The 14,695-nt window shown below is 44.0% G+C and overlaps 1 pseudogene; it reads right to left on the reverse strand.

Moving 5' to 3' along the window:
• LOC123723827 (TBC1 domain family member 1-like) overlaps positions 1-14,236 on the reverse strand; it is a 53,201-nt pseudogene extending 38,965 nt beyond the window's left edge.
• Between the last annotated feature and the right edge of the window lie 459 nt (positions 14,237-14,695).

Below are 14,695 nucleotides of genomic sequence, written 5' to 3' on the forward strand. Positions count from 1 at the left end.
CATTCCATGCTGACATCCCAGGGTCATGTGATCTAGTATGGAATCAGGTCAGAGGTCAAGGTTCACACAGTCACAGCCAAGACAGAGAGGGAGGGAGGGAGGGAGGGAGGGAGGGAGGGAGGGAGGGAGGGAGGGAGGGAGGGAGGGAGGGAGGGAGGGAGGGAGGGAGGGATGATAGGAGAGAAAAGAGTAGGGAGGGAGGGAGAGATGGTAAAGGAGGGAGGGAAAGATGGTAAAGAGGGAGGGAGGGAGGGAGGGAGGGAGGGAGGGAGGGAGGGAGGGGGGAGGGAGGGAGGGAGGGAGGGATTCAGAGGACACTGACATCATACAGACAGAGTTAAGCTCCTGAGCTAACCTGTGTATGTCTGAGTACACAGAAAATATCTACTGTCTACTCAACCCCCCTCCTGTAGACATTCAGCCTTCTTGGGACAGAGAGACACTCGTCAAATAGATTATTCACCTCAATGGGGTCAACAAGGAGAGGAGCTCCTGAACACACACACACACTGAACACACACACTGAACACACACACACACTGAACACTCACACACACTGCACACACAGTGAACACACACACACTCACAGTGAACACACACTGAACACACAGTTAACTGGCGTGTTGTTGCCACTGAGCTGAGTCAGAGGAGTGCCAGTCACATGAGAGGGAAGGATGTAATATAATGACAGAAAGAGAGAGAGAGAGACAGAGAGAGACAGACAGAGACACACAGAGACAGAGAGAGAGAGAGAGAGACAAAGAGAGAGACAGAGAGAGAGACAGAGACAGAGAGAGAAAGACAGAGAGAGAAAGACAGAGAGAGACAGAGAGAGACAGAGAGAGACAGAGACAGAGAGCATGTGACTCCTAGCCTCCTACAGTAGTGACTCCTACAGTAGTGACTCCTAGCCTCCTACAGTAGTGACTCCTAGCCTCCTACTTCTGTTATTAACAGAGTGGAGCTCTGGCATCAACACAATCGAATGGAGGTGAAACTGCCATTACACACACACACACACACACGTCTGTGTTTATATAGGATTCATGTGAGCCGTCTCAGGGGACTAAATCCAGTCATCACAGCTGTCTCTCTCATAGACCCTGGTTATTCTCTCATCAACGACATGGCCCCGTCTTCCCCACAACTAATAACCTGCCAGTAGTAATGTTGTTGTCAAGGCTGTGAGTCGTGACTGACTGATCTACACCTTCAAAAATCACACGGAACTCTACCTACTCATTATTTATTGATCAGTCAGTCACCATTTACCCCACAATGCATCACATACAGATGTTCTCGACCATTGACATTTGAAAACATTGTGTCACACTTTCAAGACTCTGCTTGTCTCGACTCACTGCTTCTAACAACAAAACACCAAACGCCTCAGATGAGACAAACTGAGCCTTTTAAAAACAGACAACGGGTACAGAACATGTTGTATCTGCTGCACACAGCGAGACGTGATTCAGACCAGTACTAAACATCACACATTCTGAAAAGACCACTACATTTGGTGATGGATGATTAACTGACCTTGAGCATATAGCCTACCTTTTACCTTTGTTGAGAGGAGAGAGAGAGAGAGGGGGGAGAGAGAGAGACAGAGACGGGAGAGAGAGAGACAGAGACGGGAGAGAGAGAGACAGAGGGGAGAGAGAGAGACAGAGGGGGAGAGAGAGAGAGAGAGAGAGAGAGAGACGGGAGAGAGAGAGACAGAGGAGAGAGAGACAGAGACAGAGGGGGGAGAGAGAGACAGGAGAGAGAGAGACAGAGGAGAGAGAGAGAGACAGAGGGGAGAGACAGAGGGGAGAGACAGAGAGACAGAGGGGGAGAGAGAGAGAGAGACAGAGGGGAGAGAGAGAGAGAGAGAGACAGAGGAGAGAGAGAGAGACAGAGGGGAGAGACAGAGGGGAGAGAGAGAGAGACAGAGGGGGAGAGAGAGAGAGAGACAGAGGGGGAGAGAGAGAGAGAGACAGAGGAGAGAGAGAGAGACAGAGGGGAGAGAGAGAGGGGAGAGAGAGAGACAGAGGGGAGAGACAGAGGGGAGAGACAGAGAGACAGAGGGGAGAGACAGAGGGGAGAGAGAGAGAGAGACAGAGGGGAGAGACAGAGAGACAGAGGGGAGAGAGAGAGAGAGAGAGACAGAGGGGAGAGACAGAGGGGAGAGACAGAGAGACAGAGGGGAGAGAGAGAGAGAGACAGAGGGGAGAGAGAGAGACAGAGGGGAGAGAGAGACAGAGGGGAGAGAGAGAGACAGAGGGGAGAGAGAGAGACAGAGGGAGAGAGAGACAGAGGGGAGAGAGAGAGAGAGAGAGAGACAGACGGGGAGAGAGACAGAGGAGAGAGAGACAGAGACAGAGGGGGGAGAGAGAGACAGGAGAGAGAGAGACAGAGGAGAGAGAGAGAGACAGAGGGGAGAGACAGAGGGGAGAGACAGAGAGACAGAGGGGAGAGAGAGAGAGACAGAGGGGAGAGAGAGAGACAGAGGGGAGAGAGAGAGACAGAGAGGGAGAGAGAGACAGAGGGAGAGAGAGAGAGACAGAGGGGAGAGAGAGAGACAGAGGGGGAGAGAGAGAGAGAGGGGAGAGACAGAGGGGAGAGAGAGAGAGAGGGGAGAGAGAGAGAGAGGGGAGAGAGGTTAGGATACATTGTTTTCAGTGTTTCTCCTAGGAGTGGATTCCTCCCTTGTGTCTTCCACTGATACACACAGAAATATGCTGCTTGTTATCAGACATCACATCAAACCACAGCTCATCCAAACTAAATGTACATTCCACCTAAAGCCAAAACAACTGATTTAACACCACGACTCTCAAACGGAGTCGTCCTACAGCCACTGAAGAATGACCAGCCAGTTTCCACTAGGTATAACAACTGACTGTCTGAATATATAAAGGTGTGTGTGTGTGTGTGTGTGTGTGTAGATAAATTCATAAAGATGACTCCAAACCTAAACTGATATAAATGTCCATAGATAAAACACATGTCCCTTCTCGTTAGTTGAGGAAAGTCAGCACATTTACGGCGGACATTCCTGCTACTATAAAGACATTTAACCAACAACAGACACCTTTCTAGTTGTTTTCTGATATATAATTACATAATATAATAACATAATATAGTGTTTCTAAACTTCAGGGGTTTAGCTTATAAAACACCACACGAACACTTGTTCCTGGTCAACTTTATGCATATCACCCGGGTGTTTGAGTTATATCTAACCAACACATTAGCAGGTAAATACCAACAATATGTTTAGAGGATTTATATAGTTTATAAAAGTTTATACTGCACCCAACAACACATACCACTAACTCATTCTGACCAACTTTTACTAAACTAACTGACCCCCCTCCAAATAAGCGACACCAAGTTGTTAACGTTACGTTAAATCACCACAAATTATATCAAATAAACTTTAATAATGAAGATTTATTAACAACCAGACGTAGGATAAGGTTAGCAGTTAGCATCGGTTAGCAGTTAGCATCGGTTAGCTAACTAGTGGAAGTTCTGTACTGCTAGCTAGCTAGTTAGCCTGCTGGATAGAAAGCTAACGAGAAGACTAGGAAAAAACACAAGATAAAGTTGTTTTTTTTTAAATCACGTAACAAACTTACAGCTTTTGTCTCTGTCTTGACATTGAATAAATTGAATCTTTGTAGCCGTGCTTTCATCCCATCCGCCATAAAAAAAACTTTTCCAGGAGTTAGCTAACTAGCTAACGGTTGTTTTTCCCTCAGTCGGTTTTGAACGGAACAAAGTGGATTTGATTCCTCTTCCTCTCGGTCCAGCTTCCCTCCCGTTAACCGAACCGCTGTTTCTGTCCTACCGGACCGTCCCAAGCTGTCAAATACCACAATAACGTTTGGTAAACCGGGACGACACTTTATCTATGACACCCCCCCCCCCCCCCCCCGAAAAGACTTGTTCAGATATGAACTAATTCAGACTGGAAGATAGTTAGTTTGATAAACATTGTATTTTCTTTAGGGGAAACAGATTCATATCCGATAAGGAAGGTAAAACAAAGTGTAAAAGTTAGAAACTGTGAGAGAAGTAGAAGATACTAAACCCCATGGATGGGATGTAATACTGATTAAATGAGTGAGAGAGGTTAAGGGAGAGAGAGAGAGAGAGGTATGCCACCTTCTCTGAAGACAGGTTTGATGACTGACTTACTGACTGTTTATCTGTAAATCACTGACTTAGAAATATGTGGTTATATACACACACACACACCAATAAAAACACACAGCATGAAATTGTGGAATAGACTTGGCTACTTAAAAGTAGTTCAGGAATAGGCTACTTTAAAAAAAAAATCAAGATGGAATTGAGAGTCTGACCTCTGAAGAAGAGGACATTTTAAGAAACAACTTTTAATGAATTAACTTTTATAAAACACGAATCGCTTTGAAAGTGTTCAACGACGTCACCTGGTGGCAGGGAAATGTAATGGAATCTCTGCTCTCTCAATTCAAAAAGGGGCTTCCTTTTCACTTGCTTTGGCAATCACAAATTAACAATTAAAAACTGCTCTCTGCCATCCCTCGCTCTCATTCTAGAGTCTATTTACATACACTTCAGTGTCTATTTCACTGGTAAAGGGGACAAACAGAAGTGAAATGACAACATTGAACAGTGAACCAAAATATTTCTGTATTGAAGATATAATAAATGAAAGAGAAGGATTGCTGTTTTGAATTTGGTCGAGTTTGTGTGGACGAGGTGGAAAAACTATTGTTATCCATCAATAAGGAAAAGCCACCAGGTATAAACAACCTAGATGGTAAACTATTGGAGAATGGTAGCAGACTGTATTACCACCAGGTATAAAACAACCTAGATGGTAAACTATTGGAGAATGGTAGCAGACTGTATTACCATATAGACAACCTAGATGGTAAACTATTGGAGAATGGTAGCAGACTGTATTACCACCAGGTATAGACAACCTAGATGGTAAACTATTGGAGAATGGTAGCAGACTGTATTACCACCAGGTATAGACAACCTAGATGGTAAACTATTGGAGAATGATAGCAGACTGTATTACCACCAGGTATAGACAACCTAGATGGTAAACTATTGGAGAATGGTAGCAGACTGTATTACCATATAGACAACCTAGATGGTAAACTATTGGAGAATGGTAGCAGACTGTATTACCATATAGACAACCTAGATGGTAAACTATTGGAGAATGGTAGCAGACTGTATTACCATATAGACAACCTAGATGGTAAACTATTGGAGAATGGTAGCAGACTGTATTACCACCAGGTATAGACAACCTAGATGGTAAACTATTGGAGAATGGTAGCAGACTGTATTATCATATAGACAACCTAGATGGTAAACTATTGGAGAATGGTAGCAGCCTGTATTACCATATAGACAACCTAGATGGTAAACTATTGGAGAATGGTAGCAGACTGTATTACCATATAGACAACCTAGATGGTAAACTATTGGAGAATGGTAGCAGCCTGTATTACCATATAGACAACCTAGATGGTAAACTATTGGAGAATGGTAGCAGACTGTATTACCATATAGACAACCTAGATGGTAAACTATTGGAGAATGGTAGCAGACTGTATTACCACCAGGTATAGACAACCTAGATGGTAAACTATTGGAGAATGGTAGCAGACTGTATTACCATATAGACAACCTAGATGGTAAACTATTGGAGAATGGTAGCAGACTGTATTACCACCAGGTATAGACAACCTAGATGGTAAACTATTGGAGAATGGTAGCAGACTGTATTACCATATAGACAACCTAGATGGTAAAACTATTGGAGAATGGTAGCAGACTGTATTACCATATAGACAACCTAGATGGTAAACTATTGGAGAATGGTAGCAGACTGTATTACCACCAGGTATAGACAACCTAGATGGTAAACTATTGGAGAATGGTAGCAGACTGTATTACCACTATAGACAACCTAGATGGTAAACTATTGGAGAATGGTAGCAGCCTGTATTACCATATAGACAACCTAGATGGTAAACTATTGGAGAATGGTAGCAGACTGTATTACCATATAGACAACCTAGATGGTAAACTATTGGAGAATGGTAGCAGACTGTATTACCACCAGGTATAGACAACCTAGATGGTAAACTATTGGAGAATGGTAGCAGACTGTATTACCATATAGACAACCTAGATGGTAAACTATTGGAGAATGGTAGCAGACTGTATTACCATATAGACAACCTAGATGGTAAACTATTGGAGAATGGTAGCAGACTGTATTACCATATAGACAACCTAGATGGTAAACTATTGGAGAATGGTAGCAGACTGTATTACCATATAGACAACCTAGATGGTAAACTATTGGAGAATGGTAGCAGACTGTATTACCATATAGACAACCTAGATGGTAAACTATTGGAGAATGGTAGCAGACTGTATTACCATATAGACAACCTAGATGGTAAACTATTGGAGAATGGTAGCAGACTGTATTACCATATAGACAACCTAGATGGTAAACTATTAGAGAATGGTAGCAGACTGTATTACCACCAGGTATGGACAACCTAGATGGTAAACTATTGGAGAATGGTAGCAGACTGTATTACCATATAGACAACCTAGATGGTAAACTATTGGAGAATGGTAGCAGACTGTATTACCACCAGGTATAGACAACCTAGATGGTAAACTATTGGAGAATGGTAGCAGACTGTATTACCATATAGACAACCTAGATGGTAAACTATTGGAGAATGGTAGCAGACTGTATTACCATATAGACAACCTAGATGGTAAACTATTGGAGAATGGTAGCAGACTGTATTACCATATAGACAACCTAGATGGTAAACTATTGGAGAATGGTAGCAGACTGTATTACCACCAGGTATAGACAACCTAGATGGTAAACTATTGGAGAATGGTAGCAGACTGTATTACCACTATAGACAACCTAGATGGTAAACTATTGGAGAATGGTAGCAGACTGTATTACCATATAGACAACCTAGATGGTAAACTATTGGAGAATGGTAGCAGCCTGTATTACCATATAGACAACCTAGATGGTAAACTATTGGAGAATGGTAGCAGACTGTATTACCACCAGGTATGGACAACCTAGATGGTAAACTATTGGAGAATGGTAGCAGACTGTATTACCATATAGACAACCTAGATGGTAAACTATTGGAGAATGGTAGCAGACTGTATTACCACCAGGTATAGACAACCTAGATGGTAAACTATTGGAGAATGGTAGCAGACTGTATTACCATATAGACAACCTAGATGGTAAACTATTGGAGAATGGTAGCAGACTGTATTACCACCAGGTATGGACAACCTAGATGGTAAACTATTGGAGAATGGTAGCAGACTGTATTACCACCAGGTATAGACAACCTAGATGGTAAACTATTGGAGAATGGTAGCAGACTGTATTACCACCAGGTATAGACAACCTAGATGGTAAACTATTGGAGAATGGTAGCAGACTGTATTACCACGTATAGACAACCTAGATGGTAAACTATTGGAGAATGGTAGCAGACTGTATTACCACCAGGTATAGACAACCTAGATGGTAAACTATTGGAGAATGGTAGCAGACTGTATTACCATATAGACAACCTAGATGGTAAACTATTGGAGAATGGTAGCAGACTGTATTACCACCAGGTATAGACAACCTAGATGGTAAACTATTGGAGAATGGTAGCAGACTGTATTACCATATAGACAACCTAGATGGTAAACTATTGGAGAATGGTAGCAGACTGTATTACCATATAGACAACCTAGATGGTAAACTATTGGAGAATGGTAGCAGAATGTATTACCACCAGGTATAGACAACCTAGATGGTAAACTATTGGAGAATGGTAGCAGACTGTATTACCATCAGGTATAGACAACCTAGATGGTAAACTATTGGAGAATGGTAGCAGACTGTATTACCATATAGACAACCTAGATGGTAAACTATTGGAGAATGGTAGCAGAATGTATTACCATATAGACAACCTAGATGGTAAACTATTGGAGAATGGTAGCAGACTGTATTACCATATAGACAACCTAGATGGTAAACTATTGGAGAATGGTAGCAGACTGTATTACCACCAGGTATAGACAACCTAGATGGTAAACTATTGGAGAATGGTAGCAGACTGTATTACCATATAGACAACCTAGATGGTAAACTATTGGAGAATGGTAGCAGACTGTATTACCACCAGGTATGGACAACCTAGATGGTAAACTATTGGAGAATGGTAGCAGACTGTATTACCACCAGGTATAGACAACCTAGATGGTAAACTATTGGAGAATGGTAGCAGACTGTATTACCACCAGGTATAGACAACCTAGATGGTAAACTATTGGAGAATGGTAGCAGACTGTATTACCATATAGACAACCTAGATGGTAAACTATTGGAGAATGGTAGCAGACTGTATTACCACCAGGTATAGACAACCTAGATGGTAAACTATTGGAGAATGGTAGCAGACTGTATTACCACCAGGTATAGACAACCTAGATGGTAAACTATTGGAGAATGGTAGCAGACTGTATTACCATATAGACAACCTAGATGGTAAACTATTGGAGAATGGTAGCAGACTGTATTGCCATATAGACAACCTAGATGGTAAACTATTGGAGAATGGTAGCAGACTGTATTACCATATAGACAACCTAGATGGTAAACTATTGGAGAATGGTAGCAGACTGTATTACCACCAGGTATAGACAACCTAGATGGTAAACTATTGGAGAATGGTAGCAGACTGTATCACCACCAGGTATAGAAAACCTAGATGGTAAAACTATTGGAGAATGGTAGCAGACTGTATTACCACCAGGTATAGACAACCTAGATGGTAAACTATTGGAGAATGGTAGCAGACTGTATTACCATATAGACAACCTAGATGGTAAACTATTGGAGAATGGTAGCAGACTGTATTACCACCAGGTATGGACAACCTAGATGGTAAACTATTGGAGAATGGTAGCAGACTGTATTACCATATAGACAACCTAGATGGTAAACTATTGGAGAATGGTAGCAGACTGTATTACCACCAGGTATAGACAACCTAGATGGTAAACTATTGGAGAATGGTAGCAGACTGTATTACCACCAGGTATGGACAACCTAGATGGTAAACTATTGGAGAATGGTAGCAGACTGTATTACCACCAGGTATAGACAACCTAGATGGTAAACTATTGGAGAATGGTAGCAGACTGTATTACCATATAGACAACCTAGATGGTAAACTATTGGAGAATGGTAGCAGACTGTATTACCACCAGGTATAGACAACCTAGATGGTAAACTATTGGAGAATGGTAGCAGACTGTATTACCACCAGGTATAGACAACCTAGATGGTAAACTATTGGAGAATGGTAGCAGACTGTATTACCATATAGACAACCTAGATGGTAAACTATTGGAGAATGGTAGCAGACTGTATTACCACCAGGTATAGACAACCTAGATGGTAAACTATTGGAGAATGGTAGCAGACTGTATTACCACCAGGTATAGACAACCTAGATGGTAAACTATTGGAGAATGGTAGCAGACTGTATTACCATATAGACAACCTAGATGGTAAACTATTGGAGAATGGTAGCAGACTGTATTACCATATAGACAACCTAGATGGTAAACTATTGGAGAATGGTAGCAGACTGTATTGCCATATAGACAACCTAGATGGTAAACTATTGGAGAATGGTAGCAGACTGTATTACCATATAGACAACCTAGATGGTAAACTATTGAGAATGGTAGCAGACTGTATTACCACCAGGTATAGACAACCTAGATGGTAAACTATTGGAGAATGGTAGCAGACTGTATTACCATATAGACAACCTAGATGGTAAACTATTGGAGAATGGTAGCAGACTGTATTACCATATAAACAACCTAGATGGTAAACTATTGGAGAATGGTAGCAGACTGTATTACCATATAGACAACCTAGATGGTAAACTATTGGAGAATGGTAGCAGACTGTATCACCACCAGGTATAGACAACCTAGATGGTAAACTATTGGAGAATGGTAGCAGACTGTATTACCACCAGGTATGGACAACCTAGATGGTAAACTATTGGAGAATGGTAGCAGACTGTATTACCACCAGGTATAGACAACCTAGATGGTAAACTATTGGAGAATGGTAGCAGACTGTATTACCATATAGACAACCTAGATGGTAAACTATTGGAGAATGGTAGCAGACTGTATTACCATATAGACAACCTAGATGGTAAACTATTGGAGAATGGTAGCAGACTGTATTGCCATATAGACAACCTAGATGGTAAACTATTGGAGAATGGTAGCAGACTGTATTACCATATAGACAACCTAGATGGTAAACTATTGGAGAATGGTAGCAGACTGTATTACCACATAGACAACCTAGATGGTAAACTATTGGAGAATGGTAGCAGACTGTATTACCACCAGGTATGGACAACCTAGATGGTAAACTATTGGAGAATGGTAGCAGACTGTATTACCATATAGACAACCTAGATGGTAAACTATTGGAGAATGGTAGCAGACTGTATTACCATATAGACAACCTAGATGGTAAACTATTGGAGAATGGTAGCAGACTGTATTACCACCAGGTATGGACAACCTAGATGGTAAACTATTGGAGAATGGTAGCAGACTGTATTACCATATAGACAACCTAGATGGTAAACTATTGAGAATGGTAGCAGACTGTATTACCACCAGGTATAGACAACCTAGATGGTAAACTATTGGAGAATGGTAGCAGACTGTATTACCACCAGGTATGGACAACCTAGATGGTAAACTATTGGAGAATGGTAGCAGACTGTATTACCATATAGACAACCTAGATGGTAAACTATTGGAGAATGGTAGCAGACTGTATTACCATATAGACAACCTAGATGGTAAACTATTGGAGAATGGTAGCAGACTGTATTACCACCAGGTATAGACAACCTAGATGGTAAACTATTGGAGAATGGTAGCAGACTGTATTACCACCAGGTATAGACAACCTAGATGGTAAACTATTGGAGAATGGTAGCAGACTGTATTACCATATAGACAACCTAGATGGTAAACTATTGGAGAATGGTAGCAGACTGTATTGCCATATAGACAACCTAGATGGTAAACTATTGGAGAATGGTAGCAGACTGTATTGCCGCCCCTATTTCCCCATGTCTTTATTAACTAAAGCCTGAAAGGACTGTGTGTCTACAGGCGTGGAAGGAAGTGAAAGTAATTCCACTACCTAAAAATAGCAAAGCGCTCTTTTTGCTGGCTCTAATCAGTTTGCTGCCTGCTCTTAGTAAACTGATGGAGAGAAATGTGTTTGACCAAATACAAGGCTGTTTTTTCCCCCCAGAGAACAAGTTACCTACTGACTTTCAGCATGCATATAGACACGTGTACTGTACTGACTCAGATGACCGATGATTGGTTAAAAGATATGGATTATAAGATGATAGTTGTTAGGATTTCAGTGCAGCCTTCGATGTTATTGATCATAACATGGTTGGAGAGTTACTTCTACATTAAAAACCAGAGAGAGTTGTTCAGTGGAAGCTTCTCTAAACATCAGATATGTACAGTGAGGTAACCCTGGTTAGCACTCAGAACAGCCTCAATTCGTCGGGACATGGAATCTACAAGGTGTGGAAAGCGTTTCCACAGGGATGCTGGTCCATGTTGACTGCAATGCTTCCCCACAGTTGTGTCAAGTTGGCTGGATGTCCTTTGGGTGGTGGACCATTCTGGATACACACGGGGAAACTGTTGAGTGTGAAAAACCCAGCAGCGTTGCAGTTCTTGACACACTCAAACCGGTGTAACCGGCACCTACTACCAAACCCCCGTTCAAAGGCACTTAAATCTTTAATCTTGTCCATTCACCCTCTGAATGACACACATACACACAATCCATGTCTCAATTATCTCAAGGCTGAAAAATCAGTCTTCCACCCGTCTCCTCCTCTTCATCTACACTGAAGTGGATTTAACAGGTGACGTCAGTAAGGGATCATAGCTTTCACCTGGATTCACCTGGTCAGACTGTCGCTCTCTGTCTCTGTCTGTCTCTGTCTGTCTCTGTCTGTCTCTGTCTCCCTCTGTCTGTCTCTGTCTGTCTCTGTCTGTCTCTGTCTGTCTCTGTCTGTCTCTGTCTCCCTCTGTCTGTCTCTGTCTCCCTCTGTCTGTCTCTGTCTGTCTCTGTCTGTCTCTGTCTGTCTCTGTCTGTCTCTGTCTCCCTCTGTCTCTCTCTGTCTGTCTCTGTCTGTCTCTGTCTGTCTCTGTCTGTCTCTGTCTGTCTCTGTCTCTCTCTGTCTCCCTCTGTTGCTCTTCCTCGGTCTCTGTTGCTCTCTGTCTCCCTCTCTCTCACACCGTCTAATTCCTCTCTCTATCTCCAACCATCATGCTAAGCCATGTCTGTCTGTGTCAGAGCAACAGGTGGCTAGGCCACAGTGACATCACCACCAATGAATGAAGTTCACGGGTGGAGGGAGGAGAGAGAGAGAGAGAGAGAGAGTGAGTGAGAGACAGAGAGAGACGAGAGTGTGAGAGAGAGACAGAGTGTGAGTGAGAGACAGAGAGAGACGAGAGTGTGAGAGAGAGAGACAGAGTGTGAGAGAGAGAGACAGAGAGAGACAGAGAGAGGAGAGAGCGCCGAGAATTGGTCAGCACACACACACACACACACACCCTGCCACAGGAAGTGGTCTCCGTGGTAACCTGATCTACATCCTGTTTGCTGAACGGAGGGAGGAGATGTTGATGTAACTATGAGAAGTGTTTGTGTGTTGAAGCGTTCCGTCACGTTACTGTCAACGTGACGCTGTTTCTATTGTCACACACACGCACACACACACACACACACACACACACACACACACACACACACACACACACACACACACACACACACACACACACACACACACACACACACACACACACTATCTCACCTTTCTGTTTTCTACAATTCCACAGAATCTGCCTGCCTCTCCCCCTCTCTCCCCTCTCCTCCTCTCTCTCCCCCTCCCCCTCTCTCCTCTCCTCCTCTCTCTCTCTCTCTCTCTCTCACTCCCCCTCTCCTCCTCTCTCTCTCTCCCTCTCTCCCCTCTCCTCCTCTCTCTCTCTCTCCCCCTCTCTCCCCTCTCCTCCTCTCTCTCTCTCTCTCTCCCCTCCCCCTCTCTCCTCCTCTCTCTCTCTCTCTCTCCCCCTCCCCCTCTCTCCCCTCTCTCTCTCCCTCCTCCTCTCCCCTCTCCCCTCTCTCCCCCCTCTCCTCCTCTCCCCTCTCTGTGTGTAATCTGAGCTGTCCATTTTCCTGAACTTTGAACTTCTAATGTGTGAGTGTTCTGTGTCACGTTGCTGATTTTCTTCTACAAACACTTCTCAAACACACACACACACACACACACACACACACACACACACACACACACACACACACACACACACACACACACACACAGCGTACCTTGGCGCAGTCCTGACATTGGAAGACGTAGCAGTAACAGAGATGTGTACCTCGAACCAGACAACCAAAGCTAACGGTTCCCTGCTGTTGTGGAGTAGCTTGATGACGAGGTGCGGACGGCATTCAAACAACACCGCGAGTGTGTGTGAGGGGGTCCCACGGCCGCCTGTCCCTCTCCTCCACCTCCTCCTCCTCCGTCCACACACCTCACCCACGAGGCGGACACACACAGACACACCGTCTGGTCTCGTCGTGAGGAAACGCTCAGCGCTTCAGGAAGTCCACCTCCGTTTCCGGTGCGTGTGTCTCTACTTGCAGGACTTCCAGGCGGCCTGACCCCTACGGGCTTTTCTCTCTCCCCAGGCCGAGGCCTCCCGATCTCAGCCACGACCCAGGGCAGCATGGCCATGGTGGTGAGGGGATGGACTGGGAGACAGCCAACCAGAGTCAGTTTGTATTGAACCTCTTCCTCCTTTTCCTCCTCTTCCTCCTCTTTGGGAGCAGTGTTTCTTCCGAGAGGGGTGAGGTGGAGGGGGAGGGTGTAGGGGTGAGGGTTGTGTAGGACCATCTGTTAGGGGTGAGGTTAAGGCGGGAGGGGGGTGAGGGCTGGGTGAGAATGGGTGTTGGGGTTGAGGGGGGAGGATAACAAGGGGGAGGGAGTGAGGGCTGAGAAAGAGGTTCTGTTATGGGGGAGAATAAGGGGGAGGGGGCTAAAGGAGAAGGGAGGGGAGGGGTGGTGTTTGGGGTGAGGGGAAGGGGGGAGGGAGGGGGAGGGCTGCTGGGGCGTTGGTCACAGGGCTTGACGTCAAAGTAGAGTCCCTCCATGGTTGTTTGTCTCCTTGGAAGTCCTCTGGTCTATATCTGCTGGGACAACCACAACATTACACCACAGAGTTAATGAAGACTGGGACAACAAAAAGACTACACAGAGTTAATGAAGACTGGGACAACAAAAAGACTACACAGAGTTACTGAAAACTGGGACAACAAAAAAGACTACACAGAGTTAATGAAGACTGGGACAACAAAAAAGACTACACAGAGTTACTGAAGACTGGGACAACCGCAACATTACACAGAGTTAATGAAGACTGGGACAACAAAAGACTACACAGAGTTAGTGAAGACTGGGACAACAAAAAGACTTCA

This window comes from Salmo salar, chromosome ssa08 (assembly GCF_905237065.1).
Source record: "Salmo salar chromosome ssa08, Ssal_v3.1, whole genome shotgun sequence".
NCBI classification, from domain to species: Eukaryota; Metazoa; Chordata; class Actinopteri; order Salmoniformes; family Salmonidae; genus Salmo; species Salmo salar.